Source organism: Pinus tabuliformis, chromosome 9 (assembly GCF_031772625.1).
Source record: "Pinus tabuliformis cultivar Carrire ecotype Pingquan chromosome 9, CPIR1, whole genome shotgun sequence".
Lineage (NCBI taxonomy): Eukaryota > Viridiplantae > Streptophyta > Pinopsida > Pinales > Pinaceae > Pinus > Pinus tabuliformis.
Genome location: NC_142307.1, coordinates 558,363,645 through 558,389,785, shown reverse-complemented (window position 1 = coordinate 558,389,785; position 26,141 = coordinate 558,363,645). Strand labels below are relative to the sequence as shown.

The window sequence follows — 26,141 nt, the reverse complement described above, 5'->3', positions numbered from 1 at the left end:
TCAACTTGAAGATTTTATAAATGGGGAGAAATTAAATGAATATGCTCCCACTCAATTTTTTGTTAATACAAATTGATCTAAAGAAGTGGAGGAGATTGTATGTGCCTACATTAACACATATCTATCATATGCTACATGATTCTTTATTTTATAAATATAATTATATATTTCTAATTCAAGTTAATTACGCGTCAAAGGATCTTAGATTGAGTGGTTTTGTGAATAATTTGTTTCCCTAGCTACATGGGTTCAAGTCTTTGGAGACATGTTGTAACTAGCTTATTTGTGGCATTTATGAAATAGTTATATATGGTATAATAGTGGCAGCCGATTTCTCAAAGTTACCAATTCTCCATATATTCTGATTTCTGTTAAAACATTATGCAAGAAATATGTACAGATGTTTCTAATTTTTTTTATAATTGTTCGTAATTAGTTATTGGTGTCCCTATGGTTTTGAGTCCAACACAAACTCCCATGTGGTGAGACTACAATGAATCCACAAGGTTCAACAAAAAAAACACAATCCATACCTTAGCATTAAAGTTGGTTGTAGGTATATTGATAAATTTGGTGCTATGTGTTATGGGAAGAATGTAGTTGGAAGATCTCAAACCTTCAAGTATGCACCACATATATCATTGGATATATGATCTAGTGTCAAAAGGGCGATTAAAAATGGCTTTATTGTCTCAATGGTTTGGGAAGAAATAATCTTCGACATGGAGCGCCAATATGGAGAGTTATTCACAAGGGTAACTCAGGATACCTTAATGACAATGATGGGTATTTGAAAATTTACCGTAATATTAGAAAGAAAGAATATATGAAAGATGAAAGTGATCCATGAAGTTTGGAAATTTGGTACCCTCAATTTCCAAATAGTTGTTTTTTTTCTTTACTACCAGAAGAAATATATTATGCAAAACATACCATTTAATAGGTATACAATCACCTTAAATGTGTTTCATGATGGTGATGCATTCACTTGAAAATGTTATGTCCATGGATTCCGCATTTAGTACCAATAGGTATGGGGTGTGTGTTATCAATCTTTTGATTTATTTGTGGTGATAAAACTGAATTATTTTGTGTTCAATATAATATTTATACATATGTGCTTTAACAGATTATCATTTGTATAAGTTCATGGTATTCGACAAACATTGTAATGGTTTCCAAGTGGAATGGATCATTTCATCACATAATAAAACATGTGATATTCAAAGATGGTTGTCAGGTTTATTTTCTATGGGAGTGAAAGAACACCCATGTTGGCATGTACAAACATTTATCACAGATGTTGTTGATGCTAAGATTTAGGCATTAAGGTACCATATCTGATTTTTTTGAAAGAAACGTGAAAAATTAATGCTAATGTAATACCATTTTAGAAGTTTAACCAATTCCTCAATCCTATTATGTGCATGGCATGTCCATCAAGTATGAGTGAAACATGTTGGAAACAAAGTCAAAGTCAAAGAAAACAAAGTTCACATTTTATGTGCTTTAGGGGAAATCATGCAATCATGAAAGGATAATAAGCTTATACAAAAATTTATTGAAGAATATTTTCTTAATTTAGTTATCTAATAATAAAATTTGTAAGTGGACATTAGATCATGACTATTGTTCTATACTTGCATGTTTTAAGTCATTAATTTTAATTTTCTAATGATTTTTAGTCATTACCTTTTCCATATATGTTGGAAAAATCTTATAGGAAAATTTCACATTGCAATTAAGACACCAACAATGCAATTGAATACTAACATATGTATCTAAAATATAGGTATCTATATGAATCAAATAATGCATGCCACAAATGTGTGTACTGTTGATTTTGGGTAGCATATGATGTGCTCTAGCTTCGAAATTTTGTGGAGGGGCTAGAACACATGAGATCTCCAAGACCCAAAAACCGTCTGGTGAAATTCCATCTGCACTGTATTTTATTAAAATAAAAAATATATTTAATGGGGTTCCTAAGTCTAAACTTAGGAAAATAAAAATATTATTGGGTATTAATGAAAATATGGGTGAGAAGCTTCTAAGAGATGAGGATCTAGTCTAATTTAATCTTATCCGTTGATTAGAGACTTAATCTCGGCCGTTGATTCATCAACAGGAAAAGTATAAGAGGGGGCTCGAGGGTCAGTTGGAGATACACCAGGTGAGCATATTGATCAGTCAGTTTGATTTTCTCTGGCGCGGTTTGCTAAGATAATCAAACTAGTGATCTGTTGTAGTGAGAGGGGCAGAAGTAGAGATTTGGATTGGAGAGTAAGTTTAGAGCTAAAGAGTACATGGTAGAGAGGAAGCTTGAGCAGGAAGACATCGCAAAGGCCTACGTAGCCCAGGAGGGGCTCACGCAGTGGCAGTGCAGAGTGTCGTCTTTAGTCCAAGATTTTGCTGGAGAAGCGAAGTCCTGAGTCGGGAGGGATGAACGATGGCCTTTATCCAGCATATTGATCCAGTAGTTGGGGTGACGCAATCCTCTAGAGGCAGGATGCAGGCCCACGCAATGATTACGTAAGGACTGTGCAGTATTTGTTGGGAGGGTGCTAGATCGCTCATTGGACCAGTCAGGGCTTGGGGACAAGGTAAACCCTCGTATGTATTTCTTGTTGCCGTGATTTCTCTGTAAGGTTTTCCGATCTGAGAGGAGACATGTTGTACTCAGATTATTCTTGCTTAATAATATAAAACCCTCTATCTGTTGCACCGATTTTTCCAAGTTGGGTTTTTTCAGGGACGTGTTGTCCAAAAATAACGATGTCCCTTGTGTGTGTGTCTCAATTATTGCTTCAGTTTATGATCTATATGTCAGTTTAGATTGCAGTAGTGTTTACATCAATGTTTATGTAATTAAATAACTTGTTGAATGAAATAACAAGTAGGAGATGTTAAACCAATCACTGCAATAGGATTTATGTTTCTAGATACATAAATTTTCACATGTACTGGCTAAGATTTGTGTCATTAAAAAAAGTGGAATTATATTATATTCACAATCAATGTTTAAAATAAGAAGGTGCTATAAGGCTACCAAGTGTCAAAAAAAGAGACTCTCTCAAAGTTACAGAAATTCAAATACTCAATGAAGATTGTGCATAAGACCCTAAAAGTAAATTGAATTTATGGTTTGTATCCAAAACATGGATGCTCCTTATACTTTGTATAATGCCATATAAGTAGGGTTCATGTTTAATTTTTGTAATTTGGATTGGGAATTGAATGTAAATGTTTGTAAGCATATATTCAATATTCAAATGTGGGCCTACGAACTTGATTTGGACATTAATTTGTTAACAAATATTTCAAGTATAATTATTAAGAGCCCTAGTTTTTTAGTTGAGTTAAATCAAACATGTACAATCATCCCAAATCATGTTGATTTTGGAACCACAATATTGGATAATAAAATCTCTGAAATTGATAGATCTAAAATTGAACATGCATCAATTAATAAAAAAGCAAGGGATATATTGAGAAATTTTTATGCAAATTTGGACCATTTATAAGCCATTGACAACATGCTTTATAGCTTAAGTGAAGAGGGATTTTTTTTTCCATTGCCATGTCTCCATCTCAAATCATGACTAGGAGAAAACATAGTTTTTTGAGCCCACAAAGTAAAATGATACAACATGGACATGGAAGGCATGCAACTCAATACAAACCATAATTTGAAAGGGCTAAACGAGTTCGCGAAAGTTAAGGAAGAGAATAGACAAGATAATGGAATTAATTTCAAAAGAGAATAGGAATGTTGATGGAACTACATCTTAGAGTGAACATCATCGTGCTCAACATTGTCAACTTCAGTTATTTTCTAATGATATTATCAAGGGTAACATAGGTGCACATTTGTAAATTATTGACTACAAATGGGAGTTGTAACTTTATTTATATGTTTCTATTAAAGATTGTTTAATTAAATAATTAGTGCATGGTGCCATGCAACCAACACTAACCTTTTTTTAATGGTTTAGGTTATTATCTCAATCAAATGTTGTAGAGATCCAAGAAATTGACACATACATGCCAACAAACCTATTGATTCTATATTTGAACATATAAGGTTTGATGGAAGATAAATTTGACATTAAAGTTAATAATTTTAGTGTGCACATAGAATAATAGTTGTCGAGTGTCAGCTTCCTCTAACCACATTTAAATAGTGTTAATTGGTGGGGATCCACTAATGATGAGTAGCTATACAAGAATTCCTTCCATATCATGTTCTTTTACTTCAAGTTTGCTTTGAAAATTACAAAAATACTTAATGATTTCAAATTTATGATTATATATTGTAGCGCTTAATGATTTTCATGCATGTGATGTGCAACCAAACAATCTTCTTCATGTAACTTAGACACACTTTTAAACATTTAATTCAAAAAATTGAAGAAAAAATATTTTTTTTGGATATCACATTTAATTGTGCTTGCTAGATAATTATATAAGGAATTTAATAAATGTTGTATTTAAGCATGAATTCTACTAATCTTTCAGCTCAGTTTGTGGCAATGAATATTTTTCTTCTAATATTTATATTTTTCTTGAACATACCAAACATTTTTCTTTATTTATGTTTTCATTGTCATACAATTATGGACAACAAGGATGTATCAATGTTTATGTTGGTGATCTATGAAACCATTGTGATAGAAAAATGCATAACCTACATATAAAATAAGATTCATATTGGAAATCGATTTTCTAGCAACCTATTCAATGATAACTTGAAAGGTTAGGTAGGTAGGTAGGGAGGTAGGTAGGAAACTTAGCAGAGAGTGACTTCAAAGGAAAAGGGACAATGTATTTAAACCTCATCTTAAATGGTGTTGTGTGTATCATCAATTTGGTTGCAATTTAGAATAGGTTATATTATATTTTCCATATAAGGGATTATCACAATTAATTTTTTTTGGAAACTAGATTTTATGTAGATAAAATGTCAATATTATTCAAATATTTCTTTTGAATGAAATGAATTAGTTTTTGAAATGAAATAATATGTAGTTTCAATCAATATTTAGTTGAAATGAAATGTGATTGATATTCCTTGCAATGAAATGAATTTTTTTTTTGAAGTGAATGAAATCAATATTCAATCTAAGTGAAGTAGTGAAATTGAAAATGCATCTTATTCAATTTCTTCGACTAAGGTTAGAAAATAACATCTCAGTATTCTTTTTCCTAGAGCTCAATCAATTATGAATATTAGATTTCATTTATATTTTAAAAACTGAAAAGGACAAAAGGATTGAAATTGTATCTTATTTAATTTCAGAAATATTGAAAAAGAGTAACCCAAATCTTAAGAAGGTACCTACAATTACCTTTTGAAATGAATTGAAAGTATAAGTAAATGCATCTCGCATTTAATGGATTTAACAATAGGGTCAACATAAGATTTGTAACATATACTCCAGAGGAGAGTGGATGATTCAAGAGCAGCGAGGAACAAATGCATACCACTACTACCATCGTCCGTACATAGATACACACTATCACAGGGCAGCCAACCCATGAGATACAGATCTGAAAAATGACACTTTTTGAACTTTTTGTACATAGCTGATAATATTACTTACTAGAAGCCCTGCGTGGCAATATGCATATATATAACAGATCAACAAGGAACATCCTGCGTGATGATTTTTGCTTTTGAACAGACAGAATAGATATATAGCTATACCCACATGTGGCAGAAGAACTTATAGCATATGCAAAATGCATCTACAATATGTAATTTTTCAAAGTTAATGAAAGATTACGATTTTTCCAGTGGAAAAAAAGATTTGTAACATATATGAAAAATAGAAATGATGTCTCTTACTTCAAAATCAAAGTTATATTTTACAAATTCTTTTATGACTAGTTTTGGAATAATTAGTAGTTGAATTCAACACGTATCGTTCCTCTAAAATAAGAAAGGTCTACACTTTTACTTGAGGAGGAAAAAAAATTTTCTTGAAAGTTCATATCATATTAAACAAAAAATAAACCTAAACGATACATTTTCAATATTCAAGTGATGAAACATAGGAAAAGTAATGTCATATTTAAGTATGTCGACAATTCATAATTGTACATATCATATTAAGATGGATTTGTTTTATTGTCCATGTTTAATAAACCAAGCCATTGTTATATATTAACTGTAGTGACATTCATAAAACAAAAATTATTAACTATGAGATGTATTTCAAACATAGATTTACATAGTTTCCACGGCTAAGGCTACAATGTGCAAAAGAAGTCTTTAATGTAAAGACACTGACAAAAATATTTCTATACACCCATTTACAAAAATCATTAAGAAAATTTTATAAAAAAGACAAAGAATTTATTTGTATTGAAGCTTGAAGTCTATACAACTAAATAACAAAATATGATGCACATCTAAATCAAATTAGTTGCATGCTAATTATTAATGTTCATGAATACATAGTTATGAGATTTATTTTCCTATGGTAGTAAAGTAGCACATTAAACCATATGTTGATTGTGTCCATAAATGCAAAGGGATCCATGTTAATTTTCTTAGGGCTATATTGTTCTTTTTTGTAGATAATTGGATTTTAAACTTTTCATTATTCCCATATCGAATTCACCCCATAACATTTTAACATCAGTAGCGATTATGTAGAAAGAACAATAATAACATTGTACCATAACATAAAGTAACAAAAGAAAAACATGCACAAAGGGAACATCGAGATGTTGGTCAAAGACCAGGGCCAAAACCCCATGTTGGATACCTATAGTAATAGGTTTCATATTTCATGATTGATTATTGAAAATCCAAATATGCTCTGCTTTGTTAGCACAAAGAGCCCATATTTCCAGGTAATCAGAGGTGTGTGAAATTACTTCAGATATTGAGGACCTTATTACATTTTTTGTGGATGATTCAACAGTCTAATCTGGATCATGCCATGTTTCAATTTTGAGTTGTAGAATAGAGAAAGAAGTCTGTCCAAACAGCTTAATCTTGGCAGACAAGTAGTTCAGGTAGAGAAACAAAGGTTCCCAAAAGCCTAATCTGGGACCTTGGAAGAGATAAGGGTAGAAGCAGATAGAGTAAAAAAGGAAAAAGCCAAAGAAAAGAAAAGGCAATTGAGGGTTGCAAGTCTAAGTGCCCCTCCAAGAAGAAACTAAAAAATGTTAGGTGAAATAGTTGGGTAAGCAGTTGTGGTTGCAGAAAGGACAGGTTCACCATTACATAGTTGTCAAAGATATTTTGCCAAGGCAATGGACATATCAGCAAAAAAGGTGGTGAATTTCATGGATTCACAGCAGAGAGCATCACTAACTTCACTTTTTCCCCCCTACTCCATTATTAACATCCCCTTTCTCAAAGATTCCTCTCCTTCCCTCATACTAACTCCTAACTCTATTATTTAACTCCCTTATTCTATCCCTTGCCCTAATAGTAATAACACTAAGGTGTATAAAGCCCTAAATGCTATATATTCCCTCCCCTAGGCATAATAGCCGAGAAATCTGCAAAGAGGGATCATAGTGGCATCTGGCCACCATGGTGAACCTATCTCCGATACTCTCCCTTTGCTGCAGATCATTTCCCCTCAAAAAATACCTTTGCATGGGTAAAAACCCCTCTCTAAACCCCTCTAGCCCACAAAACCCTCTGCAAACCTTACAAAAATCAAATCCCGCTTTCGGCACATTCCCAAAGGCAAGCGCGGGTGGGCAGAAAAAACATTTGAAAAACTATGCCAAAACCCATAAACGTTAATATTTTCCGCCGCACTATCCGCCGTGCACCTTACACCTCCGCCAGCCGTCGGATCAAGCCCTCCAGATCCGACGGCCCACCACAATATCGGAACGCCGTCCACGTCCGCGCGTTAACTCCCGAGAACATGACGTTGCGCCTCGTCATGCCTCTGCCACGCGTCGCCCGTTAGACCGTCTCGGAGCTCCCTCTGACACCCTGGGCGCCGTACTCTAACCGCCCCGAGAGACCGTGACGGTTAGAGCCTTAACCGTAACCTTCACGGCTTAACCTCCGCCCGTCCGCTATTGACCGTTCTGCCACGTCCAGCTCACCGCTGACTGGACTGCCACCTCACCGCCCTTTGACCGGTCGTCTGCTGCCACGTCTACCCCGATGACGTCAGCTGACGTCACATCACCGTGACCCACCAATGACGTCATGCTGACGTCATCCTATAAAAGCGCCAAATGGGTAAAAATCTCATATTAACCAAATTTCACGCATTTTTTACCATTTCACTGTTATTGTCTGCTGAACTCTCTGTTTAACCGTTTCTGCCCGGATTTCCGCCAACCTGTAAATTCAACAAAGGCGACCACTCCAGCAACTGCAGTACACCTTATCACGACTTCTGCACGACAAGTTACAGGTATTTACCCTACCCTGCCCTCCATTCGACCTGCATTCTGCTCTAAACTGCTCACAGGCATAATAGGACCGTAAAACAGATTTTTTCACCGCTGGAACCGGGTTATACCTCCACCATTGTCTCTGTGAAGTCCAAAAATTCCCTGCAGAGCCATAATAAGCTGCAATTCACCTAAAAACCCCTCAGCTCTGCGTTTCCCCGGCAAATTCATTGCTAAAATACCTCCGAACTACTACCAGAAGCTCACTTGGGCCCCAAAGAGTCTCTGTAACCAATTACCAGCAGTATTTCAATTTCTAGCTGGTAAATTCCCCTCTGACAGTTCAAGAAATCAAGTTTTTACCACAGAGGGCAATCTGCAGTCTGTCTTTGCCAACTCACTTGTCAAATTGCAACAGTTTATCCCTTCACAAGCTATGGAAACTCCCATTGCTCTCAATATTAAGCCTATCAATGCTCCCCACCAAGAATTAGCATGGCAAGCCCTGGGAGACATGGATTACCAGATGCTGGACTGGTTCCCTATGGGAACTAAGTATAATATCCTAATGTTTAATGAACTGAGAGCCCAGCACATGAGTGGAGCAGATATCCTGGGGATTTGGGAATCAAATTTGCCCATATACAACCTTTCCCAAGTCAATCCAATGCCAGAGCTCATCTACAGTTGCCAAGAGTGCTATGACCCCAGCCAAAGGGCAGTCATTAGCCCCACAGGCCTGGTCCTGTTTCAGATCACTCCAGAGAGTATAAATCAGATGCTGTATTTCCATACAGCCAAGAAACTGACCCCTCTTTCCATGCAAGATTTGATAAGGAGAGGAAACAACCTGTCTAATGACCAGATTGTGAAGATTAACCAGCTATTTGTTACACCTAGCTCTGAAGCAGTCAGAACCCCTCCCATTGGTTACCAATACCTGAATGAGTTGGGCAGGATGATGGTGGACTTGATTGGCTATGTCCTAGGATTCAGAGGACTAGAAGATGTAGATGACTGCATATTGGCAATGCTGTCCATATTTGCCCCGGGTAAGCCTCCAGCTATCCACTATGATTATGCAACTTATATAGCTGAGAAGATTCATGACCAGTGCATGAACTTGAAGAGGGAGAGGCTGTTCAGATACACCTCCTACATATACCATCTGTTCTTGTTCAACCAGCCAGCTACCTTCTCTGTCCCTTTGAGGCCACTCAATGCCCAAGGAATCCCAAGATCAGTTGTTTTTTGGACCCCTGTGTTCCATCGTACCTCAGTATCACCTTATACATACTGTGAGTTTATTGATTTATTTGTCCATCCAGCCCTAACAGTGCTGCAAGGTGCCCCTCCTCCTAGACTGACCGATGACATGAAAAGAATTCTTCATTTGAACAAGCTTTACAACATCGGCAACTGGTACTTCTACCAGAATCACACAGTCATTAGGGTGTATGGATGTGAATTAAATCCATTTAGGCTGCCAAGGTACGTTCCCATGAGACTGTTTGCCTTAGAATATTTCAGGCAATTTGGGAACTCAGATTACCTACACTTTCAGAGTAAAAACAAGAAATCGCAGTTGAAAGTGAGAAATCAGCTAGGTCCCTTCTTATACAACAGGAAGGAAGAAGGCTGGAAAGAGGCAGACAGGATCCTGGAAGGACTCCAGTTGAAAACTAGTTTTGAGTGGATTCCATATGACCCTAACCACTCTATTTCCCTCAGGAGGATCAGGTATAAGTTAGGCAACTATGCTCATGCCAGATTACCTGAAATTGAAAAATATGCAAATGCACCAGATTGGGAAGAGGGCACATTAGTAGAGCAAATGACTAATGAAGAAATACTTGAGCAAGAGGCTAGAAATGTCCAAAAACAAGCTGACTTAAACTTGTGGACAGGTGCCTATTTCCTACAGGAGGCAAATTGGGGCAGCCACCACCACACCAGCAACACAACAGCGAACTGCCGAGCAGACAACCCAAGCAGCAAGCAAGGACAAAGGCAAACAGGTGGAACAACCACCTATATTAACAGAAGAACAGGTTGACACCTTGCTACAGCAGCAAGAAGAAATGGAAGAGCGGGAGTTGGGGCAGCAACAAGATAAACCACAAACTAGTGGGCAGCAGCCATTACAGCAAAATAAAGAGACAGATTTGCCCGGATCTACAGAACAGCAGCCTCAAACAGAGTTGTCTCCAAGGACAGACATCAATGTGGACAGCTCAGTCCTCCAAACACCTCAGAAGGAGGACTTAACCAGAAAGAGAGAGAGAGAGACTCCCCAGACTTCATCCTTTATCAGAGGAGAGAAGAGACAAAGATTGAATGACTCCCAAGAGGAGGACATAGCAGTAAGGCAGGCCATGGGCATGGGCCCACCCAGTGGAGAACTCTCGGCCAGCTCATCTCAAAGAGGACCAGATATGACAATGGGAGGAGAGGTCAGCTCTTCTGGCCGGCATAGAGAGGGGCACTCAAGTATAAAGCAGCAGTTCATAGAAATCAAGAGAAGGAGTGATCCCATAAAAGTGCAACTCTATGATCACTTGTTAAAACTAGCTCCCAGCAACCAGCAGAGACTAATGTCTGCTTTTGATGTGAGTGAGGGAAAAATGATAATGAGCCATTTTATGCCCACAACTCTACATCCTCAGTCCACCTCAGACTATTTAAGAACCAACATGGAGGTTCTGGCTAAAGATATTCACCCCATGGATAAGATAGAGTTACACAAACAAACGGGTGAAATGGTGTATGCCTCCCTGGCAGATGAGACACTGGAAAATTACAAGTTAAAGAGCAGCCTAGACAATACATCATCCCAGCTAGAATTGGAACGAGCATCCTCACAAGCCAAGGACAACAGGATCAAATCCTTGGAGGAGGTAATCATAGAGATAGGACATGATCCCAAGGATGTCAAAGGCATCCAAGAACTGCTGAAAATAAGGGATGCAGACATGGCAGCCCTAAGAAAGAAAATCAAACTCCCGGCTACCATCCATCCACAAACAGATGAAGTTGCCCAGCAACGGCAAGAAAAAGATACCACAGACCTGCTGGTATCCTTATACAAAGAGCTGGTTAGGACTCAAGACCAGCTAGGACAAACTGAAGCTGCAAAGGCAGCACTACAAGAAGCCATGAAACAGAAAGGGGAAGGTCAATCCTCCCAGCCTCCTCCATTAATAATAAATCTTGAGGAAGCACCTCCGATCATCACTCCTCCTCCTCAGCAAACAGGAGCTACAGCACCATCCACAGCCCCCACAACAACATCAGAGCAAGCTGCTAGCTTAGATATGCAGAAGCTACAAGCAGAGATCCGAGCTATGGAAGCTCAAATGAAAGAGCTGGATGGGCTCAAACAGAACTTGGCAAATGTTAATGAGAAATTTGATAAAAGCAAACAAAATGAGGCAGCCAAGGAGAGAGAGGTGAAAACCCTTAAGAGAAGGATTGCTGAGCTGGAAAAAGAGCTTGCACTGGAAAGGGTAACGGCTGATATGAAAGCAGTGTTGTGGAGCAACATTGGGAGATCCATTGCCAAACAGTGGCAATACATTGAAACCATGGATGAACAAATGGTGCTCATCACCAAAGCAAACAAAGAAATACAGAGAGCAAGGGCAAGCCTTGGGCACATGCCAGAAGCAGCTACCAGGATGATCAATATCCTGAATTACAAAACCAGCACTCAATTGGCTAGCATGGGAATCAACAACAGGACAGAAACAATTGCCATAGCCAAGAGAGTTGTTACATTGAGAAACTTGATTGGAACCTTGGAAAGAAGGACACAGGACATGCAGACAGAAATTAACAGGTTCCTGGAGAAGTTTGTAACACTGCAGAACAGAGGCCTCCCCAACATTTTGAGCAGCGTGGGAAGACTGCTCACCCTGGACAACTATAACAAGAGAATTGATGCACATGCAGTAGCAGAGATTGCAAAACCTCCCAGCACTTCAAAGGACACAGGGCCAGCCACAGGGCAAATGATGTATGACAGAGTGGAGAACCTGTTTTTTCTCATGAATGAGATAGAGCATCTGTTTGATACACCACCCAATTTCTTCAAGTTCACAGAAGCAGATGAGACTCTAGGGGCAATTTTGGCACATCAACTGCCCACACAGGATGTCTGGAGGCATTTGACCCAGACAATTTTGACAGGCCAGAACCAATAGCGCAGAAGGAAAAAAGCAGACACGCGCAGTGGCAATTTTGGGAATTAAAATTTACAGAAAAAGCAGAGGCTGAGCCAACTCGGCCAGACCAGTCACTCGCCACCAGCAGCAGTCAAAGTCACAGCTGACAGGTCCGAGACATAGTGTACCAGCCTACAGTCGGGTTTTCTATGCATTAACTCCAAATATCCAGACCGACTTAGCTATTCTTATAAAGCTAAATATCTTCTGACAGAGCATTAAAATGCCTGTACTGTGTATTAAATGTGTAATAAATTTTCGACATAATATCTTAAAGAGTTGGTGAGAATGTAAAGACTGAGATAACGCAGAACTCAGATATTTCTGTAGACCACCGCTAGTATATATAGACCCTTCACAGATGCTGAAGTGGTTGCTGGAATTTTCTCTTGGATAACTTCCATCTGCTGTAATATTTTCAGAGAATTAATAAAAAGGAGGAATGGAACTTCCAGAAGTTTGGTGTATTTGATGTCTTGTGGTGAAGGATGCATGTTACAGGATTCCATGGGTGTTGCATAAAACTATAAGTATTCTCAAATCTCTTGTCGTGTCTGTTTTGAGTCTTTTGTTCTCTTTGTCGTTCTAATGTTGTACACTTGATAGCAAGGTGAAAGGATAGTACCAGGATTTAACCATGTTTACCCTGGACTCAAACTGAGCTATTATATATGTTTTCCTCATATACAGTAACAGAATTGTAATTCTTAATTGCTGCAATTCAAAACTGTGTTTTTATTGTAACAGTCATTCTCAGGGATTCAACTTTTGCCCCTAAGACTTCTGTTTTCTCTTCTTAAAGCTATCTGTTGGGAACATATAGATAAATAGTGAAAATTCGTAAATGCTTTCACTGTTTGTGCTACCTGTTACCAGTCTTTTAATCAAAAATCTGTTCTATTAAACACCCAAATGGCCCTGTAAGTTCCATCTTTCATCTCACAGATTCAAACACATTAAGCCACAGACTCCATTGCCCAATGATATTCAACATATCTAAAAAACTACATCACTGAAGTCTAAGGGAATTTCATCAACCGAAACACAAACATGACCTGTACTCAATACCTAGCCTAAAACACCATCACTGTAGATTTAAATCATAAAGAGAGAGCCCTCTCTGATCACTGTTTGGCTAGAAACAGTGATTAAAAGATTGGTTAGTGGTTACCCCGGCCGTATTCCCTTGGGAGTCATAGGGAACAACCTGGGTGTTAACACCCCACAAAGGGGGAAAACCCATTCAAAAAAAATCTTCTTGTATTAGATATTCATCAACTGTTCAACTGAGATACCAAGTACAATAATCATGAGACATCATCACCAAATACATCAGGCCTCCTATGGCCAACTAAAATCAGTTCACAACTTTGTTTATGAACTAAATGAAGCTAATCCAATAAAGATTTGCTATCATATCTAACATACCTGTCAAAGAGGCACTGTCATCATTATCAGAGCAACATTTTCATCATTTAATAAGGTCACTATCATCGTGGAGCTAGGTCATTGTAGCGTATGAATATGAGAACAAAATTATTGTCACGTTAGGTCACTACCAAGTCATACTGTAAATGTCATGATATGTATATAGATCATTGTCCTAAATCAAACTCTCTGCCATAATATCACTATCATAATAAATTTCGTTGTCTTGCCACATCGAAGATTGTCATTGTTATTCAAAGGATCCTATTATGTCATGCATGTGTACATATATGTGTGTGTATTTCAAGATCGTGGTCAAGTATCCTCATTGACATATGGATTAAGTCATAGTTATAAGTCAATGTCATATATATATTTTAGTCACAGTTCAAATCAATGTCTAGCATATTATGATCACTGTGCAAGATACTACATATTCTAGGGCATTGTAGTACTATGAATCATTGTCTTACGATGAACATAGATTATTGTACGAGAGTTGTTATACAATCATCACTTGCGAGCAATAGAGTATATAATGCATGCTAGGTGATTCTCAGATATGATGCGAACAACAAAACAAACCAAAAGTCACAAAGATACCATAGATAATATCAATGAGCCATATAATGATATGAACGAATAATAGACAACCATAAAAGAATATTGAATCACCCAATAACTAGCTACTATACACTACAACAAATCCCTATGATTAGCTCCCTTTTTTGCTTCCAAGGACTATTTTAGTGTATTTTTCTCCATTTTTTTGAAAACGTTGGTGTTATTTATCGGGATGGCACTATTTTTGGCATTTATTTCATCGGACAAAACATTTAGGTGCTAATTTAGGTAATAATAGCACCAGAAGTATTGCCAGAAATAGCACCGGAAAATAGTGTTAGAAATAGCATCGTAAATAGCACAATCATTTTCCCCAGAAATAGCGCCAATGATAGCATCGAGTTTAGCTCCTTTCTTTGCACCTAAATTACCTCCTTGGTTAGATCCCTTTTTAGCCTTGGATTTAGCACCAAATGTGCCTAAATAGTTAATTAATTGAGGCGTTGGGGGTTAAGTGAATAGGAGCTTTGAGGATTATGGGATTTAGGGTACAAGGATTGGGGGTTGAGGGATTATGGGTTAGGGTTTAATGGATTAAGGGTCAAGAGATAAGGTATTTTGTCCTTATGAGTTAGGTAGTTTATGGTTAATGGTTGGGTTGTTTTAGGTTTGGATTGTCTGTAGAATCTTGTCGTTATAGGATTATATTTTAGTTCCTTTACTGATTTGGATTAATTAATGTTCCAGGAGCTATTGTTATTACATAGATAGTTGCTTAAGCACATGCTTCCTTTCCTAATCAGACCATATCTAGGAAATCCAATTATTCGTCCAATTAATACATACCTCACCCTGCCATAATACTCCATGATTAGACCACTCTAACAACATTACATTTTACAATTAAACTAATGGAACTATCGTCGCTAGTAACAATATTCATTCATCATTATTACTTTTTTTCTTTATTATTCATGATGTTACATCGGGAGATCAGTGCAATCGTTGGGAAACAACTTTTTATTTAAAAGTTTTGAATTGGTAAGAACGATGAGTAATCATTGGTAATTCCAACACCCTAACATTATCCCTTGAACAAGAATTTTTGTGTTTAAGAAACTCTATAATAGGTTCTTAGCATTGTTGAGTAGTGTGCTTGTGAGCATTTATGGGTGGAGGAGCGGTCAGACACAAAGATGACTCCTTTAGTGTGTTATTACAACATCCTAAAGAATTGGAAATGTTTCAAAGCGCTGGATGGCTGAATTATTTTGAAAAGTTGTAGGGCTTCAGTGAATTGGCCGCTTTAGAATTTTCCCAAATCTTAGTTGAACAACACTCTTTGGTCAAGGACTTCAGAATTGTTGTTACAGAAGAAGCTATCGCAAAAGTGACAGGGTTTCCTAGGACAGGAGAACGGTGGTTCTCAGGGAAAGTCGCCAATCCTGAAGCTAAGGCCATATTCTTACAAGAGGGATAATATTTGACACTTAAGCATAGGGGTTTTGATAGAACATCTCTTCCTTGCCCTTGGAAAGATGTATCCCTCTTCATCCAAAAATTCATTACTTGTGAGGGTCATCTTGGGATTATTTTCAATTATAACTTTCAATTGCTGGCATGCCTGAGGATAGGGTGGTTGATTAATTTACCATACTACTTGTTGAATTCATTAAAACACATGGTAGAGGTTGTGAAAGGGGAAAAAAATTCAAAAAATTGTGTCACTAATCAGGCGCTCATTAAATTAATCATCATGCATTCATTACAGAGACAAGGGAGCTCGTGGAATGCTTTGATAGTGAGACCTTGTGTTGGTGCGAATGAGGATCATGAAGCGAGTGATGAAGTTGCCCCTAGCATTGAACAACACCAATTACTAAAGCAAAACCACGCATTGAAACAACACTTGTTGTTGAAACTGTTAGATCTTCCAAGAGAAAGACAACCGTAGGCTCTAAGCGAAGTAGGGATGATACACCTCCTATGACTGATTGACAAAACCCTAAGAGGTGGAGTCCCATTAGAACGACCCCTAGTTCATCCTCGTCAGGAAAGGAGACTGTTTTGGGCAAATTTAGTGTTTTATCAAACGCCTAACCCTCTAGACTTAGTAGCTAGTCTAGAAACAACAGTCAAAGTAATTCGCTACCTTTTCTTTAATCAACAGATAAGAGAGGTAAGAAGGGAAACCAACCTATAGCTTTCGCTCGCTCCCTCTCTCCCTTGACTGATTCCGCCACTCCTTTCCGTACTTAACTCGCTTGGAAAGTACCTGCACACAAGCCGAGACAGAAACCCATCAAAGCATACAATAAAGATCTGTTAATTAAACATATCATAGAATCCAGAATACGATATACATCATATAAGAACATGAATGGAAAAAGCTTTGAATTCTTTATTGATAAAAGGAAAGATTACAACCCATGAATGTTCATGCTTGATTCAGTGTCTTCCTTCCAGTTTCGATCCCTTCTCTCCTCATGAAGCAACAATTCGACATCATTACAATACTCTTACTAATCTCATTCAAACAACATTTCCTTAGCTCAAGAAATTCCAACCTAGACCAGCCTTTGAATGCTTGGTCAATTTATAGCTGAATGGAGGAGGTTAAGCCATTAATGGCCTTCATGAATGCTCTGCCAAATTTGGGAAGTGGTTCCATGGAGGAAGGGATAATGGATTGAGGTTCATTCATCCTCTTCCTCATCCAAATGCGAGCTCAATCAACCTGGAAACTTCCAGAAGTATCCATTGGATGAGGAATCCAATGGATTCATTTAAAAAATTCGATGAATCTCGCTTAGCGCAGGTGAAACAAAGGCTAAGTGCGCTGCAGTGCACCCAGTCAGTGTAGTTTCTGCATTGCAATGCAGCCTGATAGAAGGCTACCTACGCATCCCTAATAATACGGATCTGGAAGTCAGGATTGATGTGCCCAAATTGACCTGTAACAGAGACGTGGATAGAAGAACCTGTGGTAGTGTCTAGTGAGTCATTAAAGGAAAGACGAGGTGGGTGCCTGATTGTAGAGGAAGTGCTGGAGGAAGAAATTGTTGGAACAACAATTGTGCCTGAAACTGGAGCTAAGGAAGTGAAGACCCCTGAAGGGACTAGGGGAGTATAAATAAAGGTAATAGTGCATAAAAGGAAAGTGAAAAGGCCAATTGGTGGAAGAACCCCTGGGAAAAGGGTGCAAGTAGTTGTTATACTAGAAGAGACTCAAAAACCTATTACTACAGCTGAGGGGGAATGTGTTGATACAACTGGACCTGATGGGTTTGAGGAGAAACAAGACAAAGAAAAGTAGGAGAAGTTTGCAAAGGAAGGCCCCTCTACATCTGAAATCCTAGCTGTTACACCAGATCCTAAACAAGAACCAAAGAAACAACAGGAGATAAAAGGACCAGTAACAAAAGAGCAGACAGAAGAATAAGAGGTTGTTACTTCACCAGGTAAGACAAAAATTGACCCTCTTGTTCAAATTGAAAATCTGAGAAAGGAAAATGAGGAGTTAAAGAAACAACTTGTCTTGGTTAAAGAACAACTTCATTTTAAGAATGAAACTGGATTGGATATGTTGGCAGAGGTTGTAGAAATGACATCATCTATTGTCTCAAAAAAACTTTGTAAGGGTTGCCAACAAATCCTTGAGGAGGATAAAATCATGGAGATTGTTACTGTTTCAGTTGGAGTACAAGTGGGGGAACAAGACAAAGAATTTTGACTTGCTATTCCACAAGAACTTGTTGATGACATTGTTGTTACACAAGAACCAACAGTCGAAGCAGAGCAAGAAGAAGAAAAACAATTTTTTAATCAGCAAGAACATGTTTATGATGTTGTTACACAAGAAGCAACAGTTGAAATAAAGTAGACTGAAAATAAAAAGATGGGTGTACCACAAGAACTAGTAGTTGAGATAGAGAAGCAAGAGGATATATGGATCAGAAGGAGGATGTTGAAATAGCATCTGAAACAACTCACATTAAAATTGAAGATTTGATGAGGGTACTAGAGCAGTGGGAGAAATTAACGCTCTTTCCCAAAGATGAAGTCATCTTCCTAAAGCAGCACGAGGAAATGATCAATAATATTAAGCAGTGGGCTAAAAAATTAAGAATTGTCGAATTTGTGAAAATTCAAAACGAGAAGAATCAAGCAATGAAACAAGTGAAGGAACTGTAAGGAGAGGTTAAGTTGTTACAACAAGAAAAGGATCTCATTTATGAGATCATTAATGGATTATTATGCAGTAGGATTCCTTCTCCTTCTTATCCTTTATATTTGTAAGAAAAACATTATCTCTTCCAATTAACATCCCTGAAGGAAAAACGACCATATAAGACAAGGGATATACACAACTTCCTAGAAACATTTCAAAGTGCTAATTTCTCATAACAACATTTGTTGTGTGATTTGTACCTGCATGATCTCACTTGCTTTGGGGATGAATCATTCAATTTGACACCCTATGTGGGAGATGTACAACTCAGGGATTTTGTTTCTTTTATGCAAAATCAGATAGGCTGGAAAGTTTCCCATGATACTGTAACAACTAATGAATAATGGGTAGAACTGTTTATTAGAGGAGAACTTGGTTTAGCTAAAGTTGTTGCACACAAATACAATAAAATATGGCGGTTTCCAGCCACTAAGAAATTGTTGATGGACCATCGAGAATCAATTCTACGGATATGCCAGAGAAATATACAAAGAATGAGAATCAGTGCCTTAGAAGGAAGCAAGTTGAGATGGGATCTTTCTCGACAAGAATTGAAGAAGGGAGACCCATATTGTTCTTAGAATTTTGAGCAAGCACTTTCCAGAGTCCATCGGTATGTTGACTATATTAGGAAGATTGGTGTAGGTTGGATACGACTTAGATTTAATTTCCCTCTTGTTTGGTTACCCACCCATCGGTATCAACATCCATATAGTATTATTGATAAGTTTTGGGAGGGAGAATGAGTTATTTTTCGAGTATACAGGGCCAGAGGTGAAGACATGGAAAGAAAATACAACCTCACACAACTTCACTCTCAACATGTCAGGCCTCAGTGACACGAGTCTACATGAGGACATGCAAAAGCTTAAGTTGGGGGGAGATGTTGGGTCATGGAATTATCATCCTTTTCCTACTTATTTTCCTATTTATTTTATCCCTTTTATACTAAGAGGACCATATCTTATTACGGTAACAACCCTTATTCACCTAAGTATGTCCCTTTTCATTTGTCGCTTTCTTAGTCTAATTCTACTTATAATTTGACATTATGACTACTTTCTTAGGTTGATTTTTATCATAAAACTAATGTATGGGTTGTTTCGAGTTTGGATGGTGTTGAGGCCTCAGAGTTCTGCTGCTCCAATATGGGGGATAACCACCTAGTCCGAACCTTAAGACAACTCCTTTTTCGTTTAAAGTGGTGGCACCGACTGGGGATGATGGAACCAATTTCCCAGAATGGGTTTGAAAATGAGAGTGGGTGGGTTTTTGAGTGATTGCAATAGAATAATGATAACTAAATGCCCTATTCTATCATGCAAATCTCTAGCTAACTTAATCTAGTATAAACCCGAGTATTTCTGTATAATATGCGATCTAAAAAGATATGTGCTTGACATGTGATAATAAAGATCAATCACGTATAAAACAACAATGATAACGTGTAAAGATAATTTCTTTGACTAAATAGCTAGTCAAAGAAATGTATAAACTATATCGCATATGTGATGATTTATATATGAAAATAAACAATCTCAGCTAGGCATCATACAATAGCACAATTAATGCTTAACAGAAAGAACATATCTCATATATAATTCATGAAAATAAAGCGTTGTCACTAATTAAACAGAAACAGGACTAATCATACAAGATAAAAGTACTATAGATGTGAATTTATGCTCATTTTACTAATGACATAGATCAACCCCTTTCTTCAGATCAAATTATCTTCCAAGTATACAAAAGTGCATCAACAAAATAAAGTAGTTTGATATTTAAAAGAAACGATCATGTTCCATAATTTCACCAAAGCATTCACAAACTTACAAAAGTGCATTCTTTGCAAATGTTTTTGATAAAATTCTAGACCCTTATCTAAATGCATGAGAAGGGTATAAATATTATTCTAACTAATGTTCAAAAATAGATTGTACAAAAATTTGAGGAGGTTTCAAACAACCTTCCTCCTAACTAGTTAACTAACTCTAAAAATAAAAAGTGACTTGATGAGCAATGATTTGTTGTCTGCCAGCTTGTCCTTCAAATTACATATATTGGCCATCGATTTGACTTGAGGAGGTGCCCCATACTATGTTCTGACCTGTCCTGTGAAAATTGCATCTGTGAGAGGTGGCAACATCCGCTGAGTTGAATGGAGTGAGCAATTAAGGGTCATGATTTGATTGTGTGGCTTGACGAGGTATTGCCAATATGACTCCCAATCAGTCTTTGCTAACTTTGCGATTGCTTCCCTTTGAGTTTCCGCTCTTTCCTTCCATCTGTTATGCAAGTCATTTAGATCAGGTAGTTCTTTCGGGTTGCCTTCCTTCACCAGGTTGGTGGCAAACAAAGTGTGGTTTACCGCCTTTACTATGTTCTTTGACACCCCAACCACTCTTGCCACTGCTAGTTCAGCTTGTTTGATCCTTGCATCCCAATCCATGAAAAGAATGTCCTTGTGTGTCTCCTCAATCTCAAGTATATTAGCTTTCCTTCCCTCTTCTGTTTCTTTCCATTCGATGAACTCTGAGATTCTTGTGTTTAGACCAGTAAACTAAGTTCTCTGGTCAATTGATTTATCTGTTAGTTGGTTACTAGTGATCATATAAGGAGCGATATGTGACATCTTTTGGCAAAATTGTTCTTGTTGTTTTAATAAGAGAGAATTTAGCTCTAGTGCCTCTTTGATGAATTCCTCGATAGTAGGAACATCCTTATATCTTTCCATGGCTTGCTGCAAGTCTTGGAGTTGCATGTTTTTGGCCGATATGTCTGCTTCATGGCTTATCTTCAGCACCTCCATGCTTTGTTGCAATTGGGCCAGCTGCTCAACAGCCTGCCTGTTCACACTTGCCTTCTCTGTTTCGAGCTGTTGCTCGAGCTATGCAATCTTCTCTTCCTTTTCCTTCAACAAAACAGATATCTCGGTAGCTTTGTCCATGGTGGCAATTGCATACGCTCCTGTAAACTGTGACAATCTAGTCAAGTTTTCAGCTGGGTTGGAAGGGATGTCCTTCCAAACTATGTCCATTGGCTCATTCCTAGGTGGGAGTTCGGGTGTTTCTATCCTTCTCCTTTTCCTCTGTCTCCTTAATACAACCTTGTGTAGCAGGTTGTAGAACACATCAAGAGGAGGGATTTCAGTCACCTTTAAGACAATTTCCAATGTGGGCAGAGCGGGAATGATTTCAGTCTGCTGAGACGTTGTCGCTTGCTCATCCATCGGTTCAGACTCTATGTTTTTCTAAATATGTTGAGGAGTTTGATACTCCATAATTTCTTAGGCATTTGTTGTCTTGGAGTGTCTTGTAATTTCTTATTGAATTGATCCCACTCCTGCTCCAAACTGCTGCTTTTGATCTCAGAACTGATATCTTTAGATGGGGTACTCATACCTTGATTTTTGGCTGACCTTCTACTAGATTCTGTTGTATTCTTGGTGTCTTGGGCCTTCCTTGTATCCAGTGCTTTCCTTGTATCTACTTGAGACTCTATGAGAGAATCAGTTCCCTCACTATTGACAGTCACACTGGGTGTAGGCTTGTACTCGATTTTTAACAAATGCAGTGGAATTATTTCGAGCCTTTTGTTTCTGAACTCCTGAAAGCTTTCAAAATCTTCAGGACTCAAATTTGTCCTTTCCCATTCGAAGGATTGAGCCGACTATAAAAGGTCTTCAAAATCATTAGCCTCATGGTTATAAGGCTTGATAATTACTGCAGTAGTGATGTTATGTGCTATCTTGACTGGATCAAATTGCCTTTTTGGAAAATTATGGAGCCTAAGGCTTTCCAGGCTTATTGACTCCTTTATTGCATGGTTGAAATTTGCTAATGAAAAGGAACTGCACCTAATAGGAAAAGATGGCCATAATAACTTCTTGCTTTCTTTCAGGACTTTGGTCAAGCCTTTTCCCACAGTCTGGTGGGCTATTTCTCTTGCTAATAATTTATCATAGGCATATAAAGGGAGGACATGTGGGTCTGTTGTACTACCAAAAACCCTAATGTATGTGAATCATTCTTCAACAAAATATTTGTCGACTGCAAGGGTTTGTAGCGGCCTCTTTGGAAAACCTAGGGGCTTTCTTCTTGAAAATTGATTGATGCAATGGAAAAATAACGACGTGGCATATTTTTATAAAAATGGGGTATATAATGAGATTCCAAAATTTGTTTATGGCTAAGATGGATAGGGTATGGGTCCTGCAAGGTCCATTTCCAAACCATGATTGGAAATTTAGTGTAAAAATAGATGGCATCCATGATGTAGGCACTGAAATAGAATGGAGGAAGGTTCTTTGGAGAGGAGGATCTCTTCTGTCGATATTCGGTGATGACAGTGGCTAGGTTATCAGATAGGATGGTGGCCCAATTCATGATGTGGGAATTCACACAGGCATCAATCAAAGGAATCCATTCTATGGAAAATTTAGCGTTATTAGGTAACCCGTATAGTCTACATAACATGGCAGTTGCATAGTTGTAGGGGTTTTCCAAAGAGGCTACAGGATACATGTTTTATCAAATTTGAACTTATTCTCCAGTACCCTCCAGCCCTGGATCATCTTGAAAGGTTCTTCGTTCTTCTTTGTGAAGTTGGCCACGTATGATTTATCATATATGTCCTGAGGGTCAGGTATATGGTACATTTGCTTCAGGTCTTCCACTTTGAATGACCCCATGAGTTCCATTCTTGAGTTCCTGAATTGCCTATCTTCAATAGTGAGGTTTTCCACCACCCACCTAATCATATCAGTGTATGGGAGGATTTTTGCTCTCACTCCTATTCTGTGAAGGAAAGAACAGGCAACATCCTTGAATTGGAGTCCCGAAGGTTTTATTGAGTCAGTCGTCGCTTTTGTGACAGTAATCTTGGGATGCTCATCCTCAAGCCTATTGTATATAACCTCCCAAGTTGTTGCTCCCCCATCGGCGCTGCAGACCGTATCAAAGAATATAGGAGACATTTCTGATAGCTCGGACTCTGTAATGCTCTGCTTTTTTCTGTTTCTGCATCACTTTCCGCAATGACATGTCTTTTGTAGCTTGCCTAAAATGGAAGAGATATATTCAACATAGTCGATATAGCGCAATTAAGGATAAAAACTCTCTAAAATGACTTTGAATCATGGGAGGATTTCGAATGAGATATTCAACATTAACTAGCCATAACTTGAAACATCATTACTTCTCCTCAAACTGCTAAACATTAATTACCCTGTCAAACTGTTCATTATTATATTAAAACACAGTTACTTCCCACGCTTGGTACTTTATTCGCGCATCACACATTTTTAAACGATTTCATATAGCGTTGCCTGTTTATAATGAGAAATACGATTGCGAATATCGCAATATCGCATTTTGCAAATCGTTAACAGATGACACAATTGCATGGCTTATTTATTTGTGACTCCTGCGAAATGCGATTGTGAATTGTTAAGGCGTTTTGATCGGGATGTCACAACGAGGGGGTTGATCGCATATCGCAAGTTCTTTAAGGTGTTTATGATTATCACATGGAAAAATGCGATTTGCGATGATGATCCTAAACTTGAGTTGTTTTCTAAGAGTTTTCAAGGCAATTTCTTAGAGTTAGGATTTATTTTTCAAAGACTAAAAAATTAAAAAGGGTCTCGATTTATATGTTTAATTGATCTGGATTTAAACAAGAACACAAAAAATTACAGAGATAACCATAAACACAGAGATGCAGCAGAAATAATACTTCATTTCATTAATGTAAAAATACTGAAATATGCTTACAAATAGAAATGGAAATAACCCTGCTAGGGCGATGGTAGCTTATCTCTGAGAAGAGATGTGGCGGCTACATGCCTCTAAACTATGTTATAATGAGGCTCGAAGGCCTATTTATTGTTGAGAAAATGGAAAACCCTTAACATCCAAAAACCTAACTCTAGAAGATGAAACACCAAATTGTGGGCCCCGTTTTGGGTAAGTTGGTACATCAACTTCTTGGGGTCGTAACTCTGGCGTATGATCTCCGTTTAACACGTACAATAGCTCTTTAGAAAGATCTATCCGAGCACTACAACTTTGGAGAAAGCAACATTAGTCCATAGCCCCATGTTGCTCCCAAGTTTTCCAAAAAACATCGTTTAGGGCCTCAAAACGGTCCCGGAAGTTCAGGACTCGAAAAACTGCTAAAAATAGTAAATTGTGCTACAATTACGGAAACTGAAAAACTGAAAAATATAGTTGTGGGGGTACAAGTGGGATAGGTGGGTGGCCACCAACATCCACCTAGATAATTCCTCCCCCATTAGGAAGCAATGGTCCCATTGCGTTGAGTTCCTCCATCTGCTGAACTTGGTCCCTGGTGAGTTGTTCTGCAATCTCGGATGTGTCCAGTAATGGTGGGAAGCATGGTTGACGATAGTCCACATTGAACACTCGGTGCAGGCGAAGAATTGATGGAATGTTGTGCTCCAAAGCATTATTTCCCACAACCTTGGTAATGGTGTAAGGACCATGTCAGTGTGGCCTGAGCTTTTGATGGGTTCTGGTAAGGCATTCTTTCTGTAGATGTAACCAAAATTTGTTGCCCACTTGAAGCTTGTGTGGTACCCCTGCAGGTGAGGAGAAGTTGTTCCTATGTTCTTTCATGACTGTATCCCTCTGTTGTTGCTGCTGCGTGGAGGAACCCTTCGCAGGGGTCATGGATGTGGTGACGATCTTCCCCTTACTTTGGGAGCGAACCAGACATAAAATGAATTTCCTAGTCTAGGAGATGAGCTTGTTGCCTTTCTTAGTAGTGATCAAAGAGGTGGCGGTAGGTGGAGGTAGGTGGGGCTACCTCCGGTATCCTATATAATAAATTACATAAAGAAATAATGACAACACGAGGCCTTGACTCATACACAGCATGTCGCCTCCACAAGTATGGCTGGCTTAATAATATGTCACAAACATCCATAGGTGTAACATCACACAATATCTCGCCTGTGAAGGGTTTGATGCTGTAAGGAAGGTGGCACTATTGGGGAACTCGAAGATCTCGTCCTTGGTGAAGTCACCCGATACTATACGGCTGCGGGTGTGGTGTAGTCGGTAGGCCCAACCGCTTCACGACCTCTGCTGAAATGAGGTTCTTTTGGCTACACTGTCGACAATGAATTGTAGCGGCGAACCCTTCACCCACATTTGTGAGTGGAAAAGACGCTCCCCCTCCTCTGGATCTTCGGGCTCATTCTTCTAGATCGTAGCGGTGGCAACGGTGTCGCTGGGCTCCACGTCAATGATCTGCTTCCCTTTTCCATTCCCCTTGTCGGGTTCTGACTT

General features: G+C 38.2%; 1 long non-coding RNA gene across 1 annotated transcript in view; it reads left to right on the top strand.

The window, feature by feature from the left end:
- Positions 1-5,715, top strand: part of LOC149149730 (uncharacterized) — a 219,065-nt gene extending 213,350 nt beyond the window's left edge. Inside the window, exon 4 of the long non-coding RNA XR_016263257.1 lies at positions 5,300-5,715. This is a non-coding gene — a long non-coding RNA (uncharacterized LOC149149730). The remainder of the gene's footprint in view (positions 1-5,299) is intronic.
- The last annotated feature ends 20,426 nt before the right edge of the window (positions 5,716-26,141 follow it).